At 44.6% G+C, this 18,041-nt stretch overlaps 2 protein-coding genes across 4 annotated transcripts in view; one reads left to right on the top strand and one right to left on the bottom strand.

Annotated features, from left to right (window-relative positions):
* RNF208 (ring finger protein 208) overlaps nucleotides 1–18,041 on the top strand; it is a 435,087-nt gene that overhangs the window by 93,365 nt on the left and 323,681 nt on the right. The window lies entirely within an intron of this gene.
* The window catches only part of TOR4A (torsin family 4 member A), a 54,542-nt gene that overhangs the window by 15,580 nt on the left and 20,921 nt on the right, over nucleotides 1–18,041 (bottom strand). The window contains exon 1 of one of the 3 annotated variants that reach the window (XM_069747771.1): nucleotides 12,599–12,702. The exons of the other annotated variants lie outside the window; for them this stretch is intronic. The gene's annotated coding sequence lies outside the window, so the exon portion shown is untranslated. Of the gene's footprint in view, nucleotides 1–12,598; nucleotides 12,703–18,041 lie in introns of those variants that run through there. 3 annotated transcript variants of the gene reach the window in all.

The raw sequence follows: 18,041 nt of genomic DNA, 5'->3' as shown, positions 1-18,041 counted from the left end.
TGCGGCCCACCTGGGTTTATATTTCCTGGAGATCTTAGAGGAAAATGCATTTTTTCACTATAAGCATCTGCTTCTGTGAATGCGTTTGTAACATTGACACATATCCAATGGTGCCAGCATGGTTGTGACCCAGCAAAACCATTAGCCCATTAATAAACTTCTTGCTTATTCATCATAATGAATGGTTCATTATCAACCATCTTGATCACTAGATCACCAGAGACTACGTACAATATGTGCCACTATTCCTAATACATAACATTGATTTACTAGGGATTGGAAATAGTATATACTAGTAGATTACCTTGGATTGGTTACAGTAAATACCAATGGATTACATACATGGCAAATGCCACTGGGCCACCAGGATGGAGAACAGTATGCACCAGAAGACATTTCTTGCACATATCTCTTGACCTGGGTACAGCATGTGCAAACTAACCACTATTCTGTATACCACTCAATTACCAGGATACGTTTATAACATATACCAAACAGTTAATACCACTAGGTCTTCATGGACTGGATATGATAAGTTCAATGTATTCACTATGGGTTTTATAGATCGTTCGATCACCAAGAACTGGGAACAGCATATATAGTATGGCTCGGTCACCAGTAAGAAACAGTCTATAAATATGCATTATAGTCCACTGGGTCAATGTGAGCCACCTTCAGTATTTACCACGTGACCATTATGTGTTATATATTGTACCACTAGTTTACCAAGGATCATGTGTAGAATGTACTACTGCTTTACTAAGTATTGATAGCATTCTGGGTCGTAGGCTGGATACAACATGTGTCACTTGTTATCACAGATCGTAAATGCCTCTTCTAGAGGCATGAGAGTATATAGCACAAACACTAAGTAGCTGTCACACCGATAACGGCGATAATTGGCAGGACGGCGTACGGGGACCCGCACCTATCCCTGCCACTATAAGGGGCCCTTGCTTTCCCTTATCTCAGGGGTACGTATGATGGTTAGGAGGCCTGAGCCGCCAGCGTATCCCTGTCTCCTGTGCAGGCCCTATTAGTGGCCCCCTCTCCCCCCCAGGGAGGAAGACTGCACCAGTGTATAAATACAACAATAAACAGGGTATACAGACAAGGTAACTAAAAGACTCAAACTCACCAAATGCTCACACAACCACAGAGTAACACAAAGAAGGGAAGAGAATGAAAAAACTAGGAAGGAAAACAGGTTTAACCTGCAACCAAAACAGCAGACACCAATCTCTGTAAATAAACCTCCAAGCTCCAAAACACCACTCTCCTTCAACCTCCAAGCCAGGCAGCAGAGCTGATCATTGACAACAGTTGAAGACAAAGCTGAGTCTATATAGGAGCGGTGATTACCAAAAACTAATCAGCTGAGAGACCCAGCTCTCAGCACCTTCAGTAATAAGGTTTAACTCCTGCCCTGCTGGCACAAGACAGCCAGGTTAGAACTTAGGAGAAGAGCTTCTGTTCATCGTGTGTGAACGAGGCTCAGAGTGCTGCGGTTCTCTGGAACCTCTCTGTCGCGGTAGCCCCGTGACAGTAGCAGTGGATCAGAGAGCATTGCTATATTTCAGGGTGTCTTGGTAAAGTATATTCTAATGGACCTCTATGCTTTATATCTTACATGGGATTAGCTGTATACTGGACCAGTATATTTTTTTATTATTTATTATTAAGGCATCATTGATTGCACTGTGCTGTACATGTGGAAAAGGTTAACATAGAAAATACATATGCAGATTACATACAGGGAATGGGTATAAATGCTCTGTAGACCAGCAGGGAATGAGTACACATACTACTAGGTCACCATGGAATGTGTTCAGATACCACTGGAATACTATAGAATGGGTACAAATAACATTAGTCCACCATAGAATGGGTACACACACTATTAAGACACCAGGGAATGAGTACAAATAACACTAGACCACCAGGGAATAGGAACAAATACAACAGCACGGTGGCGTAGTGGTTAGCACTGCAGCCTTGCAGCGCTGGAGTCCTGGGTTCAAACCCTGCCAAGGACAACATCTGCAAAGAGTTTGTATGTTCTCTCCGTGTTTGCGTGGGTTTCCTCCGGGTTCTCTTCTCCGGTTTCCTCCCACCTTCCAAAGACATACTGATAGGGAGTTTAGATTGTGAGCCCCAACGGGGACAGCGATGATATGTGCAAAACTGTAAAGCGCTGAGGAATATGTTAGCGCTATAAAAAAATAAAGATTATTATTATTAATTGCTTCTTGCTAAAATAGAATATCATCAAAAAGTTAATTTATTTTAGTTCTTCAGTACAAAAAGTGAAACTCCTATATTAAATAGTCATTACAGAGTGATCTATTTCACATGTTTATTTCTGTTAATAGTGATGATTCTGCCTTACAGCCAATGAAAACCCAAAAGTCATTATCTCAGTAAATTAGAATAATTAACAAAAACACCTACAAAGGCTTCCTAAGCGTTTAAAAAGGTCCCTTAGTCTGTTTCAGTAGGCTCCACAATCATGGGGAAGACTGCTGACTTATCAGATGTCCAGAAGGCCGTCTGTTGTGAATTCCGCTCTTGGGCTCCCTCCGATGGTTGTAAGTGGCACTTTTGTGAGTTCTGCTCTTGGGCTCCCTGTTGTGGTTTCTAGTGGTATGGCTGCTCCTTGGAGTTAGCTGTCATCAGCTGCCTCCACTTATCGTCTGTTCTGCTCGGCTATTTAGGCCTGGCTCTTTCTTCAGCCAGTGCCACTTGTAAATGGTTCCTGGTTGGATTCACATCTCTTTGGATTTCCCTGTTATCCTGACCAGTTCAGCAAAGCTAAGTTTTTGCTTGCGCTTTTCTGTTCACAGATTGTGGACTTATCCGTTCAGTGCTTTCTATGTTTGTCCAGCGTTATCAGTATGAATTAATTCTGTCTTGCTGGAAGCTCTGGGAAGCAGATTTACCCTCCACACCTTTAGTCAGGTGTGGAGATTTTTTTTGTAAACTCTGCGTGGATTTTTGTAGTGTTTTATACTGACCGCACAGTATTCCATCCTGTCCTATCTATCAAGCTAGACTGGCCTCCTGTGCTTATCCTGGTTTCATTCTGTGTATGTCTTTTCCCTCTCCACTCACAGTCATTATTTGTGGGGGGCTAATCTATCCTTTGGGGATTTTCTCTGAGGCAAGATAGTTTTCCTGCTTCTGTCTTTAGGGGTAGTTAGCTCTTAGGCTGTGACGAGATGCCTAGGGAGAGTTAGGAGCATTCCACGGCTACTTCTAGTGTTGTGTTGAGCTTAGGGACTGCGGTCAGTACAGTTACCACTTCCTTCCATGTTGCTCCTAGACCATCGCATCATAACAGTACAAGTGGCCAAAATGAATTAAATGCATCTCAAAAGAAGGAAAAGAAAGTTCTGAACCTTTTTTTTCTGTGCTCTGGTTTGTCTTTTTTTTTCCTCTTGATATCTGGGTGGTTCAGGATATATGCTTTGGCATGGATGTTCAGGGTTTGTTTTCTCGTGTGGATCAACTTGCTGCAAGAGTACAGAGTATCCAGGACTATGTTGTCCAGGCTCCGGCTTTAGAGCCTAGAATTCCTACTCCTGATTTGTTTTTTGGGGGACAGATCCAAGTTTTTGAACTTTAAAAATAACTGCAGATTGTTTTTTGCTTTGAAACCCCGTTCTTCTGGTGATCCCATTCAGCAAGTAAAAATCATCATATCCTTGCTGCGTGGTGACCCTCAAGACTGGGCTTTTTCTCTTGAAACAGGGGATCCGGCATTATTGAATGTTGATGCATTTTTTCAAGCGCTCGGATTATTGTATGACGAACCTAATTCTATGGATCCTGCAGAAAAAACCCTGTTGGCCTTGTGTCAAGGTCAGGAAGCGGCAGAGTTATACTGCCAGAAATTTAGAAAATGGTCTGTGCTCACTAAATGGAATGAAGAGGCTCTGGCTGCTATTTTCAGAAAAGGTCTTTCTGAAGCCCTTAAAGATGTTATGGTGGGCTTTCCTACGCCTGCCGGTTTGAGCGAATCTATGTCGCTAGCCATTCAGATTGATCAGCGTCTGCGCGAGCGCAAAGCTGTGCACCATATGGCAGTGTCCTCTGAGCAGAGTCCAGAACCTATGCAATGTGATAGGATTTTGACTAGAACAGAACGGCAGGAATTCAGACGTCAGAATAGGCTGTGTTTTTACTGTGGTGATTCTGCTCATGTTATCTCTGATTGCCCTAAGCGTACTAAGAGAGTCGCTAGGTCTGTTACCATTAGTACTATACAGCCTAAATTTCTCTTATCTGTGACCCTGATTTGCTCATTGTCGTCATTTTCTGTCATGGCATTTGTGGATTCAGGCGCTGCCCTGAACTTAATGGACTTAGAATTCACCAGGCGCTGTGGTTTTTCCTTGCAGCCTTTGCAGAGCCCTATTCCTTTGAGGGGTATTGATGCTACACCCTTGGCCAAGGATAAACCTCAGTACTGGACACAGATGACTATGTACATGGCTCCTGCACATCAGGAAGATTGCCGTTTTCTGGTGTTGCATAACCTGCATGATGTTGTTGTACTGGGTTTTCCATGGTTACAGGAACATAATCCGGTGCTGGATTGGAAAACTATGTCGGTGACTAGTTGGGGTTGTCAAGGGGTACATAGTGACGTTCCTGTTATGTCAATTTCCTCTTCCCCCTCTTCTGAGGTCCCTGAGTTTTTGTCGGATTTCCAGGATGTATTTGATGAGCCCAAGTCCAGTTCCCTTCCTCCGCACAGGGACTGTAATTGTGCTATTAACTTGATTCCTGGTTGCAAGTTCCCTAAGGGCCGACTTTTCAATCTGTCTGTGCCAGAGCATGCCGCCATGCGGAGTTATGTCAAGGAGTCTTTGGAGAAGGGGCATATTCGGCCCTCTTCATCACCATTGGGAGCGGGTTTCTTTTTTGTTGCTAAGAAGGATGGCTCCTTGAGACCCTGTATTGATTATCGTCTTCTTAATAAGATCACGGTCAAATTCCAATACCCCTTGCCTTTGCTTACTGATTTGTTTGCTCAGATTAAGGGGGCTAGTTGGTTTACTAAGATTGACCTCCGAGGGGCATATAATCTTGTTCGTATTAAACAGGGTGACGAATGGAAAACTGCTTTTAATACGCCCGAAGGCCATTTTGAATACCTTGTGATGCCATTTGGGCTCTCTAATGCTCCATCTGTGTTCCAGTCTTTCATGCATGATATTTTCCGCAATTATCTTGATCAGTTCATGGTCGTATATTTGGATGATATTTTGATTTTTTCCGATGATTGGGAGTCTCATGTGAAGCAGGTCAGGATGGTGTTCCAGATCCTTCGTGATAATGCTTTGTTTGTGAAGGGGTCTAAGTGCCTATTCGGAGTTCAGAAGGTCTCTTTTTTGGGTTTTATTTTTTCTCCCTCGTCTATAGAAATGGATCCTGTTAAGGTCCAAGCTATTCATGACTGGATCCAACCCACATCTGTGAAGGGCCTTCAAAAATTTTGGGGCTTTGCTAATTTCTATCGCCGTTTCATTGCCAACTTTTCCAGTGTGGTTAAGCCCCTTACTGATTTGACGAAGAAAGGCGCTGATGTGACGAATTGGTCCTCTGAGGCTGTTGAGGCCTTTCAGGAACTTAAACGCCGATTTACTTCTGCCCCTGTGTTGCGTCAGCCAGCCGGATGTTTCTCTTCCTTTTCAGGTTGAGGTCGACGCTTCTGAGATTGGGGCAGGGGCCGTTTTGTCTCAGAGGGAGTCTGATGGTTCTTTGATGAAACCGTGTGCTTTTTTTTCCAGAAAGTTTTCGCCTGCGGAACGCAATTATGATGTCGGCAATTGGGAGTTGTTGGCTATGAAGTGGGCGTTTGAGGAGTGGCGACATTGGCTTGAGGGAGCTAAACACTGCGTTGTGGTCCTGACCGATCATAAGAATCTGATTTACCTCGAGTCGGCCAAGCGGCTGAATCCTAGACAGGCTCGATGGTCCCTGTTTTTCTCCCGTTTTGATTTTGTTGTCTCGTATCTTCCGGGATCTAAGAATGTTAAGGCTGATGCCCTCTCTAGGAGTTTTTCGCCTGATTCTCCTGGAGTCCTTGAGCCGGTTGGCATTCTTAAGGAGGGGGTGATTCTTTCTGCTATCTCCCCTGATTTGCGGCGGGTGCTTCAGGAATTTCAGGCTGATAGGCCTGACCGCTGTCCAGTGGGGAAGCTGTTTGTTCCTGATAGATGGACAGGTAATTTCTGAGGTTCATTGTTCAGTGTTGGCTGGTCATCCTGGGATTTTTGGTACCAGAGATTTGGTTGCTAGGTCCTTTTGGTGGCCTTCCTTGTCGCGCGATGTGCGTGCTTTTGTGCAGTCCTGTGGGACTTGCGCCCTGGCCAAGCCTTGCTGTTCCCGCGCTAGTGGTTTGCTTTTGCCTTTGCCGGTCCCTGAGAGGCCCTGGACGCATATTTCCATGGATTTTATTTCGGATCTTCCTGTTTCCCAGAAGATGTCTGTTATCTGGGTTTTTTGTGACCGGTTCTCTAAAATGGTCCATCTGGTACCTTTGCCTAAGTTGCCTTTCTCCTCAGATCTGGTTCCATTATTTTTTCAGCATGTGGTTCGTTTGCATGGCATTCCGGAGAATATTGTGTCTGACAGAGGTTCTCAGTTTGTCTCTAGATTTTGGCGGGCCTTTTGTGCTAGGATGGGCATTGATTTGTCTTTTTCTTCGGCGTTTCATCCTCAGACTGATGGCCAAACTGAGCGAACTAATCAGACCTTGGAGACCTATTTGAGATGCTTTGTGTCTGCTGATCAGGATGATTGGGTGTCTTTCTTGCCGTTGGCCGAGTTTGCCCTTAATAATCGGGCTAGTTCGGCTACTTTGGTTTCACCTTTCTTTTGTAATTTTGGTTTTCATCCTCGTTTTTCTTCAGGGCAGGTTGAGCCTTCTGATTGTCCTGGTGTTGATTCTGTGGTGGACAGGCTGCAGCAGATTTGGACTCATGTGGTGGACAATTTGACGTTGTCTCAGGAAAGGGCTCAACGTTTTGCTAACCGCCGTCGGTGTGTTGGTCCCCGGCTTCGTGTGGGGGATTTGGTTTGGTTGTCTTCTCGTCATGTTCCTATGAAGGTTTCTTCCCCTAAGTTTAAGCCTCGGTTTATTGGTCCTTATAAAATTTCTGAAATTATTAATCCAGTGTCTTTTCGTTTGGCTCTTCCAGCCTCTTTTGCCATTCATAATGTTTTCCATAGATCTTTGTTGCGGAGATATGTGGTGCCCGTTGTTCCCTCGGTTGACCCTCCTGCTCCGGTGTTGGTTGAGGGAGAGTTGGAATATGAGGTTGAGAAGATTTTGGATTCTCGTTTTTCGAGGCGGAGACTTCAGTATCTTGTCAAGTGGAAGGGTTATGGCCAGGAGGATAATTCTTGGGTTATTGCCTCCGATGTCCATGCCACCGATTTGGTTCGTGCTTTTCATTTGGCTCGTCCTGATCGGCCTGGGGGCTCTGGTGAGGGTTCGGTGACCCCTCCTCAAGGGGGGTACTGTTGTGAATTCCGCTCTTGGGCTCCCTCCGGTGGTTGTAAGTGGCACTTTTGTCAGTTCTGCTCTTGGGCTCCCTCTTGTGGTTTCTAGTGGTATGGCTGCTCCTTGGAGTTAGCTGTCATCAGCTGCCTCCACTTATCGTCTGTTCTGCTCGGCTATTTAGGCCTGGCTCTTTCTTCAGCCAGTGCCACTTGTAAATGGTTCCTGGTTGGATTCACATCTCTTTGGATTTCCCTGTTATCCTGACCAGTTCAGCAAAGCTAAGTTTTTGCTTGCACTTTTCTGTTCACAGATTGTGGACTTATCCGTTCAGTGCTTTCTATGTTTGTCCAGCGTTATCAGTATGAATTAATTCTGTCTTGCTGGAAGCTCTGGGAAGCAGATTTACCCTCCACACCTTTAGTCAGGTAATAATATACTCATTTCCCCAGAAAAGAAAGGAGAAAAACTGAGGCATACAAAGATAAAAATTGTATAACAAAATTTTTATTAAAGAAACAATAAAGAACAAAATTTGATAAGCCCAACGGATATATAGAAACAAAAAAACTCAATAAAAACAAACAGCAACGGACCAGCATGAAAAACAATGAAAAAATTGCCATACAATGGCATGGGCTATGAAACAAAGGCGCTGGGAAAAAAAAAAAAAAAATAATATTTTTTATACAACCAATTTATGAACATGTACCAAAGTCACAAATAAAGTGCTCAGTGCTAAAGAAAAGCAGTCTCAATGGAGCTGCAAATCACTAAAAAGTGCTAGCGTACATGTAAAATGGACATTTACCAGCTTACTGCCTTAAATATTGAACCCTATATGTAGCAGCCCAAACGCCATCAGGCTAATATGCAAATGAATGTAAACTTACATGCTGCGTGCAGGTATATCTATCCGGTCCGTGCTGCCACCCCGACAGCGCCGTTTCGCCTACCAGGCTTCCCCCATATGGAAGAAGCCTGGTAGGCGAAACGGCGCTGTCGGGGTGGCAGCACGGACCGGATAGATATACCTGCACGCAGCATGTAAGTTTACATTCATTTGCATATTAGCCTGATGGCGTTTGGGCTGCTACATATAGGGTTCAATATTTAAGGCAGTAAGCTGGTAAATGTCCATTTTACATGTACGCTAGCACTTTTTAGTGATTTGCAGCTCCATTGAGACTGCTTTTCTTTAGCACTGAGCACTTTATTTGTGACTTTGGTACATGTTCATAAATTGGTTGTATAAAAAAAATATTATTTATTTTTTTTTTTTTTTTTTTTTTTCCCAGCGCCTTTGTTTCATAGCCCATGCCATTGTATGGCAATTTTTTCATTGTTTTTCATGCTGGTCCGTTGCTGTTTGTTTTTATTGAGTTTTTTTGTTTCTATATATCCGTTGGGCTTATCAAATTTTGTTCTTTATTGTTTCTTTAATAAAAATTTTGTTATACAATTTTTATCTTTGTATGCCTCAGTTTTTCTCCTTTCTTTTCTGGGGAAATGAGTATATTATTAAACGTCTTTGAGGTTTATTTGTGCTAATTTTGGATTGTGGTTGATTATACCTTTAGTCAGGTGTGGAGATTTTTTTTGTAAACTCTGCGTGGATTTTTGTAGTGTTTTATACTGACCGCACAGTATTCCATCCTGTCCTATCTATCAAGCTAGACTGGCCTCCTGTGCTCATCCTGGTTTCATTCTGTGGATGTCTTTTCCCTCTCCACTCACAGTCATTATTTGTGGGGGGCTAATCTATCCTTTGGGGATTTTCTCTGAGGCAAGATAGCTTTCCTGCTTCTGTCTTTAGGGGTAGTTAGCTCTTAGGCTGTGACGAGATGCCTAGGGAGAGTTAGGAGCATTCCACGGCTACTTCTAGTGTTGTGTTGAGCTTAGGGACTGCGGTCAGTACAGTTACCACTTCCTTCAGAGCTCGTTCCATGTTGCTCCTAGACCACCGCATCATAACAGCCGTCATTGACACACTCCACAAGGAGGGTATGCTACAAAAGGTCATTGCTAAAGAAGCTGGCTGGTCACAGAGTGCTGTCTCCAGTCAAATTAATGGAAAGTTGAGTGGAAGGAAAAAGTGTGGTAGAAAAAGGTGCACAAGCAACCGGGATAACCGCAGCCTGGAAAGGATTGTTAAAGGGAACCTGTCAGCAGATTTTGCTGCTATAAGATGCGGCCACTGCCTTTCAGCGCATAGCTACGGCATTCTATAATGCTGTAGATAAGCCCCCTGTCTGACCTGAAAGTGAAGAAAAATAAGTTATTTTATACTCACCTGTTGGGGGGGGGGGGGGAGGGGGGCGGTCCTGTGCGGTCCTGTCTGATGGGTGTCACAGTCTGTGTTCGGTGCCTCCCATCTTCTTGCGACACCACCCTCCCGCTTCATCGCTCCCTGGCATCCTGCGTACTTCTCTGCTCTGTTGAGGGCAGAGTAAAGTACTGCAGTGCGCAGGCGCTGGGCCTTTATGACCTTTCCCGGCACATACGCACTGCAGTACTTTACTCTGCCCTCAACAGAGCAGAGAAGTACGCCTGCACAGGGGCCCCGATGCCAGGGAGCGATGAAGCAGGAGGGTGGTGTCGCAAGAAGATGGGAGGCACCGAACACAGACTGCAACACCCATCGGACAGGACCGCACAGGACCATTTCCCCCCCCCCCCAGAATGCAGTAGATATGCCTTAAAAGGCAGTGGCCGCATCTTATAGCGGCAAAATCTGCTAACAGGTTCCCTTTAAGAAAAAGCCATTCAAAAATTCTGGGAAGATTCACAAGAAGTGGACTGCTGCTGGAGTCATTGCTTCAAGAGCCACCACACACAGATGTATCCACGACATGGGCTACAAGTGTCACATTCCTTGTGTCAAGCCACTCATGACCAATAGACACCACCAGAAGCGTCTTACCTGGGCCAAGGAGAAAAAGAACTGGACTGTTGCTCAGTGGTCCAAGTGTTGTTTTCAGATGAAAGTCAATTTTGCATTTCATTTGGCAATCAATGTCCCAGAGTGTGGAGGAAGAGTGGAGAGGCCACAATCCAAGCTGCCTGAGGTCTAGTGTGAAGTTTCCACAATCAGTGATGGTTTGGGGAGCCATGTCATCTGCTGGTGTAGGTCCACTGTGTTTTATCAAGACCAAAGTCAGTACAGCCGTCTACAAGGAAATTTTAGAGCACTTCATGATTCCCTCTGCCAACAAGCTTTTTGGAGATGGAAATTTAATTCTCCAGCAGGACTTGGCACCTGTCCACACTGCCAAAAGTACCAATACCTGGTTTACAAACAACACTATCACTGTGCTTGATTGGCAGCAAATTCACCTGACCTTAACCCCATAGAGAATCTATGGAGCATTGTCAAGAGGAAGATGAGACACCAGACCCAACAATGCAGACGAGCTGATGGCTCCTATCAAGGCAACCTGGGCTTCCATAACACCTCAGCAGTGCCAGAGGCTGATCTCCTCCATGCCACGCCGCATTGATGCAGTAATTGATGCAAAAGGAGCCCCGACCAAGTATTGAGTGCATTTACTGAACATACATTTCAGTAGGCCAACAATTCGGATTTTAACATCGTTTTTCAAGCTGGTGTTATAAAGTATTCTAATTTACTGAGATAATGACTTTTGGGTTGTCATTGGCTGTGAGCCGTAATCATCAACATTAACAGAAATAAACACTTGAAATAGATCCCTCTGTTTGTAATGACTCTATATAATATGAGTTTCACTTTCTGTATTGAAGAATTGAAATAAATTAACTTTGTGATGATATTCTAATTTAGTGAGAAGCACCTGTACATCTAAGACACCATGAAATGGGTACAAATAACACTAGACCATCAGGGAATGGGTAGACTGTGTTCCTCTCGAATACATCTTGCATTGACAGGATATTGCAGACTCTATAGTCTATGTGCTGGTGACTGGTACACTACACCTGCTACACATAGTAATGCATATTATATATCAGGATATTTTCACTGTCATTAGAAGAAAGTTGGTTTATGTGACTCACATCTTGCATTTCTAATATAACCCACAGCTACATACTGTTAATAAAGAATGATGACAACTGAAAACTATTAAATTATTCAAATCCCTAGAAAAAGGTCAAATCCTGGAAAAAAAAAATTACGTTGGATCACAACAGATGGACTTAGACATAGATTATTGCTATGAAATGTGAGAAGACATGCTGTACTGCCCTGTGAAGATACCCCTCTTAGGCTACTTTCACACTAGCGTCGGACGCTAGCAGTGAATGCGCCGCACAACGGAGGCAGCGGATGCATTTTTCCAGCGCATCCGCTGCCCCATTGTGAGGTGCGGGGAGGTGGGGGCGGAGTTCCGGCCGCGCATGCGCGGTCGGAAAAAGCGGTCCGTCGGCAGCAAAAAACATTACATGTAACGTTTTTTGCTCCCGGCGGACCGCCACAACACGGCACAACCGTTGCACGACGGTTGCGATGGGTGTCAATGCGTCGCCAATGTTAGTCTATGGTGCAAAAACGCATCCTGCAGACAACTTTGCAGGATGTGTTTTTTCCCCCTAAACCAGTGATTTTCAACCTTTTTTGAGCCGCGGCACACTTTTTATACTTAAAAAATCCCGAGGCACACCACCAACCAAAATGGCACAAAATGGTGCGTCCAGGTTTGAGATGAAAGTCTGCAGTCATTCTATGTGACTGCAGGCTTCTGAATTCTCACAGCGCAAGCACTGCACACTTTTAGGATTCTCCCTTGCCGGTGGCCAGAGTGGACGGTCATGACAGCACAAGTATGTGATTTGGATACTTCTGGCCACATTCTAACTAGACATGTCCGGCCTCAGTCAATTCATTTTCATTGAATGAGGCCACACATGTCTAGTCAGCACGTGACTGCATGTATGTAAATCACCAACATCAGAGAATTATGATAGCAGTGTGCACTGTGAGAATTCAGAAGTCTGCAGTCACATAGTATGACTGCAGACTCATCACAACCTTGGACATCCCCTTTAATGTTCCTAACAAATAAAAATGAGAATTAGTATCACAAAAAAAACACATTTACATCCAGGTACCTGATAGATGACTTTGTTTGTGGAGTCGCCTCTTTCTTTTCATCTTCACCTTGTCCAGATGCCATGATGACTCTTCTCATCCACCGGCAGAGCTCGTTTCTGCAGACTTCCATCTTCTCTTGTCTTCTGCAGCACATCCCGACACAACACCCTTAAAGACAGCAGTGTTATTATAATGCTCCGGAATAAAAATATCTGCCCTAGGCTGAGCCCCTGAGTAAATAATTGCCCCTCACTTTATTCCCAGCACATAATATGACCCTCACTGTCCCTCTTATGGTACATGCCATCCACACTACCCTCTCTCTCTTTTCCATACTTCACGCTGCCTTCTCGTACTGTGTCCCTCATAGAGAGCCCAGTCTCTCTACTGTGCCCCTTCATTACACTCCTCCTACTTGGCATACTGTCTCCTCCTGGCTGTTACCCTCACACTACTCAGTATCTATTCTGTGTCCACTCACACTTTCATCCCCCCATACTGTCTGCACACATTTCTAATAGCCTCCTCCTGTACATCCCCCCTGCTAACATACCCCGTTGCTCTCTCCATATTTCCTCCTCACACATTCCCCCCTCACACATTCCCCCGACTCCCCATACTGTTCTCACACATCCCATCACCGTTGCTCCCAGTACTGTCAGCACACATTTTTCCCTCGCTACTGTGTCCACCCCCATCTCCCCACTCACCCCCACAGAATATATCCACTCCCCTTACGATAGAATAAATCCATCCCCTTCCACACAGAATAAATACACCCTGCCCCACACATGCTAAATAAATTCCAGCCCCCCCACGTACACACTGAATAAATCCCCCCCACTGAATAAATCCCCCCCACACACTTAATAAATCCCCCCCACACACTTAATAAATCCCCCCCCACTGAATAAATCCCCCCCCAACACACTGATTAAATCCTGACTCCCCCAAACACTGAATACATACTCCCCATAAACCCGCCCCACGCTGAATCTTCGGTGTCTTCAGCTCCACAACCACAGGAGCACTTACCACCAAGTGTCTTCTGTCTCCTGCGCGCCGGATAGTGACGCCAGCAGCGTGATCACATGACTTGATCACGCTGCTGGCGTCGCTCTGACCCAGCGGTCAGAGCCTCAATTGTACTCGCAGCTGGTAGATGTCTGCGAGTACAATTGATCTCCGGGAGCCGGCGCGCTGCAGCTTCTCTGTGCCGGCTGTCAGCTTGACACTCGGCACAGAGAACAGCTGACTCCCGTTCCCCGCGGCACACCCGACCATGTGTGTGCCGCGGAACACCGGTTGAAAATCACTGCCCTAAACGATGCATTGCGATGTATTGAAAAAAAACACTAGTGTGAAAGTAGCCTTAAACATTCCACAAAGTCATGAAAATAGGGGGAAAATACAAATAAAATTGCATTTCTTGTAACGTATTTAGCTCCATGTGAGATCATCAGGGCCTATTTTATATTAATAAGCAGCTGTTTACGGACAGTGAAGGAAGCAGCGCTCCCTCAGCTAGATCAGCTCCCATACCCAGTCCATTATCTCCCGCTGTCAGAAGCGGAGAACAGTCCCTGTAACCACTTTGATCAAATGTGGCAGGTATGTGTCCAGAAAGGAAGTTCTGATTGACAGGAGGACATTTCCTGCGTACAGAAAGTGAATGCACATTGTATCAGCTTTCTGGGATCTGTCTGATGCCTGCAATGACTGCAGGTCACGCCTGAGGGCATGTTGAGCAGCATTTCAAGAAGGTGGCGAACTAACATACCCAATTACTAACCTTTCACTGCACTTTTGTTCAACATTTTTAACCATGTTGCTTTGGAAAGATGTCCTTCTAAGTAAATGCAACCCCCCATCACCTCACACTGTAATCTGCTTCCAAGGACACTTGTCTACACTACAACCAGAAAAGCTTGTTCTAATGAGCGGCTATAAGGGTGCTCTCACATTGCGTTCTGGCACCCAATTGTTGTCTCCTAGTGGCTTACGTCTGAAGCTTCCTCAGAACGGTGCGCTGATGGGGCCATGGACTATACTACTGCAGACTGAGCGAATGTGCACTTTTTGAGCATAATTTTCGGGCGTATAAGCCTGCTGGAGGCAGACACTCAGAGTCAGTCTACTACAATAAAGCAATAAGGACATTTTAGGAATGGCTTTACCTATCTTGTTGGGAAAGCTGAGGTTGTCAGCAGTGAATATACAATTAGTGCTGTAACCTAAATCTGTGGATTGATGTGAATGATGTCTGCCTGAAAACTTCCTGATGTGGTGCACTGAGCGGCTCCCTTATTCCCAGATCAGTCTCCCATAGAGGATCTCCAGAAACCACCGAGAGCTGCTGAGCATGGGAGGTACTGAAGCCTCAGGTCACAGCCTCCCTCCAGTGGTCGGACCCTGGGTTGAGTTATTCCTGTCGCGGCCATTGAAAGCTAAGATGGGAATAACCCTTTATCTTTGTCCACACCCACAGATTGTGGTGGTATTGGCCATCTAATGTGTATTGGAGCCTTCCACCTCTGCTTGGATGGATGATGGTAGGAATCAGGCACAGAAGGAATGCCTGAACATATTTGTGCATGAGGAGGTCAGGAGACAGAGCTGACAGCTACTTAGGTGTATTACTCACTGAGTGCAAAGCGAAAGTATCTCTAAAGTTCACTTTTACCATGGAAGTGGAAAGGCTTAGCTTGTCTGGTAGTCCGTGTAGATGGGAGATTTCTGCAACAGATTCATGTCAGCCCATCTTATTTACCAAGTGAAGCAATGAAGAGGGAAAGGAGCTGGAGACAAGGAGTAGATAATAAAGGCAGCAGCTCCAGGAACACGTGCCATCTCTCTGCATCACTGGACTCATCATCCTGCTGCTTTCTCAGCTGTAAACAAGATGTCATGACTAGGGTTGAGCGAAACAGGACAAATTCAAAAATCGCCGACTTTCAGCAAAGTCGGGTTTCATGAAACCCGACCCGATCACAGTGTGCGATTGGCCATGAGGTTGGCGATCTGCGCGCAAAAGTCGCGTTTCATATGACGCTTTCAGCGCCATTTTTCAGCCAATGAAGGAGGAGTGTGGGCAGCGTGATGACATAGGTCTCGGTCCCCACCATCTTAGAGAAGGGCATGACAGTGATTGGCTTGCTTTCTGCAGCGTCACAGGGGCTATAAAGGGGCGTGCACGCCGGCCGCCATCTTACTTCTGCCGATCTTAGCATAGGGAGAGGTTGCTGCAGCTTCATCAGAAGAAGGGATATAGTTAGGGAAGGAAGATTAACCCCGAAACCGCTTGTGCTGTAGCGATTTCCACTGTCCAACACCACCAATTTTTTGCTATACATCCCTGATGGGTAATGGTAGGGATAAGTGAAGACACAAAAGAGAATAGTAAAACCAAAAACACTCCGTTTGAAAAAATGTTGCAGTAATCCGCAAGTGCTAGTAAAAGATGTAAAAAACAGGGTATTTGGTTGATACGTTTTTTGCAAAAAATGTATACTAAGCTGCTCTACCAATCTTCACGGTATACCCTTATCAGAGCAGTCCTAACTAATGTATGCAATCCCTATCTGATGTATTTAAAAACCTGATCATCTGTATATAACCTGTGTGAACAGGGTTCAGAGAGGAAAAATCCATGTGTGCATACAGGGTAGAACAGCTTTTGTGCAGATAGCCCAAGAGGAGTGGTGGAACTCCCCAGTCTTGTAGACACAAGAGAACAATTATGGAAACAGGAACACATGGGCTACTTGCACAGTGAACAAGTCTGTATGATCATGTTCACACACCACCAAGAAACCTGAAGACACAAAAGAGAATAGTAAAACCAAAAACACTCAGTTTGAAAAAATGTTGCAGTAATCCGCAAGTGCTAGTAAAAGATGTAAAAAACAGGGTATTTGGTTGATACGTTTTTTTGCAAAAAATGTATACTAAGCTGCTCTACCAATCTTCACGGTATACCCTTATCAGAGCAGTCCTAACTAATGTATGCAATCCCTATCTGATGTATTTAAAAACCTGTTCATCTGTATATAACCTGTGTGAACAGGGTTCAGAGAGGAAAAATCCATGTGTGCATACAGGGTAGAACAGCTTTTGTGCAGATAGCCCAAGAGGAATGGTAGGGATAAGCAGGAAATCTTTAGACAACTTAAGGATCATCTAAATAAGCGCCTTAGAATATGGTGGAATCGGGCATTTTTGAATAAATATTTGGAGAAGGGCCTTATACCTAGAGGACTCAGGGTACAAGTGTTCCCCTCATTTGAGGTGGATGATGCCTCCTTCAGGCAAAAATGGGAAGATCTGGCCACAGGATGCTCCAGAGGGTTCATGGAACTCTTAATTCATGATAATCAGATGAACCTGGAGATCCTGGATAAAAAGATTGAAGAACTCCAAAGTAGACTGAAACAAGATCTTTCTAGCGAAACACTAGCCCAGTTTAACTTGGAGTTGGAAAATGAATTTGTGAAGTGGGAAAAGAGCATTTGTGAGAATAAGTCCAGGAAATTCCAAAGGGATACTGGTGACTTGCAGTCCAATACGATTTATAGATGGAATAGGAGAGGAAATCGATCAAGGGGATCCTCCCGTGCCAGATCTGCCTCTACTGTTTCCATTGCATCCAGTGAAGAGTCTAGTAAAATCCAGCCTAGGTTTTATGATCTACGTAATTCAGGCCTTAACCGTGAAAGGAGCAGTGTGAAGCGAAAAAATTTTCAAATTAATCAACAAAGCAAAAAAGACAAAAAAAACCTTGAGGTAATCAATCTTTCTCATCATGTCCTTTCTGAGGATCAATTGGATGTGTTACAGAGGGGTCTAACATTCTCCCCCACTAATAAATTTGATCTATTTACAGCTACCAAGGACTTACACTTATTCTCAAGGAAATTGATTCTCAAGAAGTTATTTGAAAGGGGTGGTCTTGAACCAAAAAATAATGATGACATGGAAAGTGAGGCATTGATGGCATTGGAGGATCTCCTGGACGAACAGTCACCCCATGCGGTAAGCACATTTCCACCTGAATGCAGACCCAGATCTACCACATTTCCCCCCTTGTCTCTGTGCCCGGCTGTAGAAATCTTTACTAAGATGGTTGTCCAGGACTTTCAAAAGATATCCACCAAACGTAAGCATGATAACCTCACAGCCAAACAGAGAGTAGCTCTTGAACAACTCAAGAGCTTTGATGATGTAGTCATAAAGCCAGCAGACAAGGGGGGGAATGTGGTTCTCTGGCCCACTACTCTGTATGAGAAGGAGGCATCTAAACATCTCAGAGAAAGAGACCTATAGGAAACTGGATTTTAATCCAGTTAAAAATTTTTCTCTTGAATTAGAGGGTATCTTAAACGAAGCTCATGATATGGATATTATCCCCAAACGCGTTCTGGATGGCCTTCTCACTAGGTCCCCAAGGGTTCCAATGCTCTA

Source organism: Ranitomeya imitator, chromosome 2 (genome assembly GCF_032444005.1).
Source record: "Ranitomeya imitator isolate aRanImi1 chromosome 2, aRanImi1.pri, whole genome shotgun sequence".
Classification (NCBI taxonomy): domain Eukaryota; kingdom Metazoa; phylum Chordata; class Amphibia; order Anura; family Dendrobatidae; genus Ranitomeya; species Ranitomeya imitator.
The sequence above is the reverse complement of the archived record's forward strand: the minus strand, read 5'-3'. Positions and strand labels throughout refer to the sequence as shown.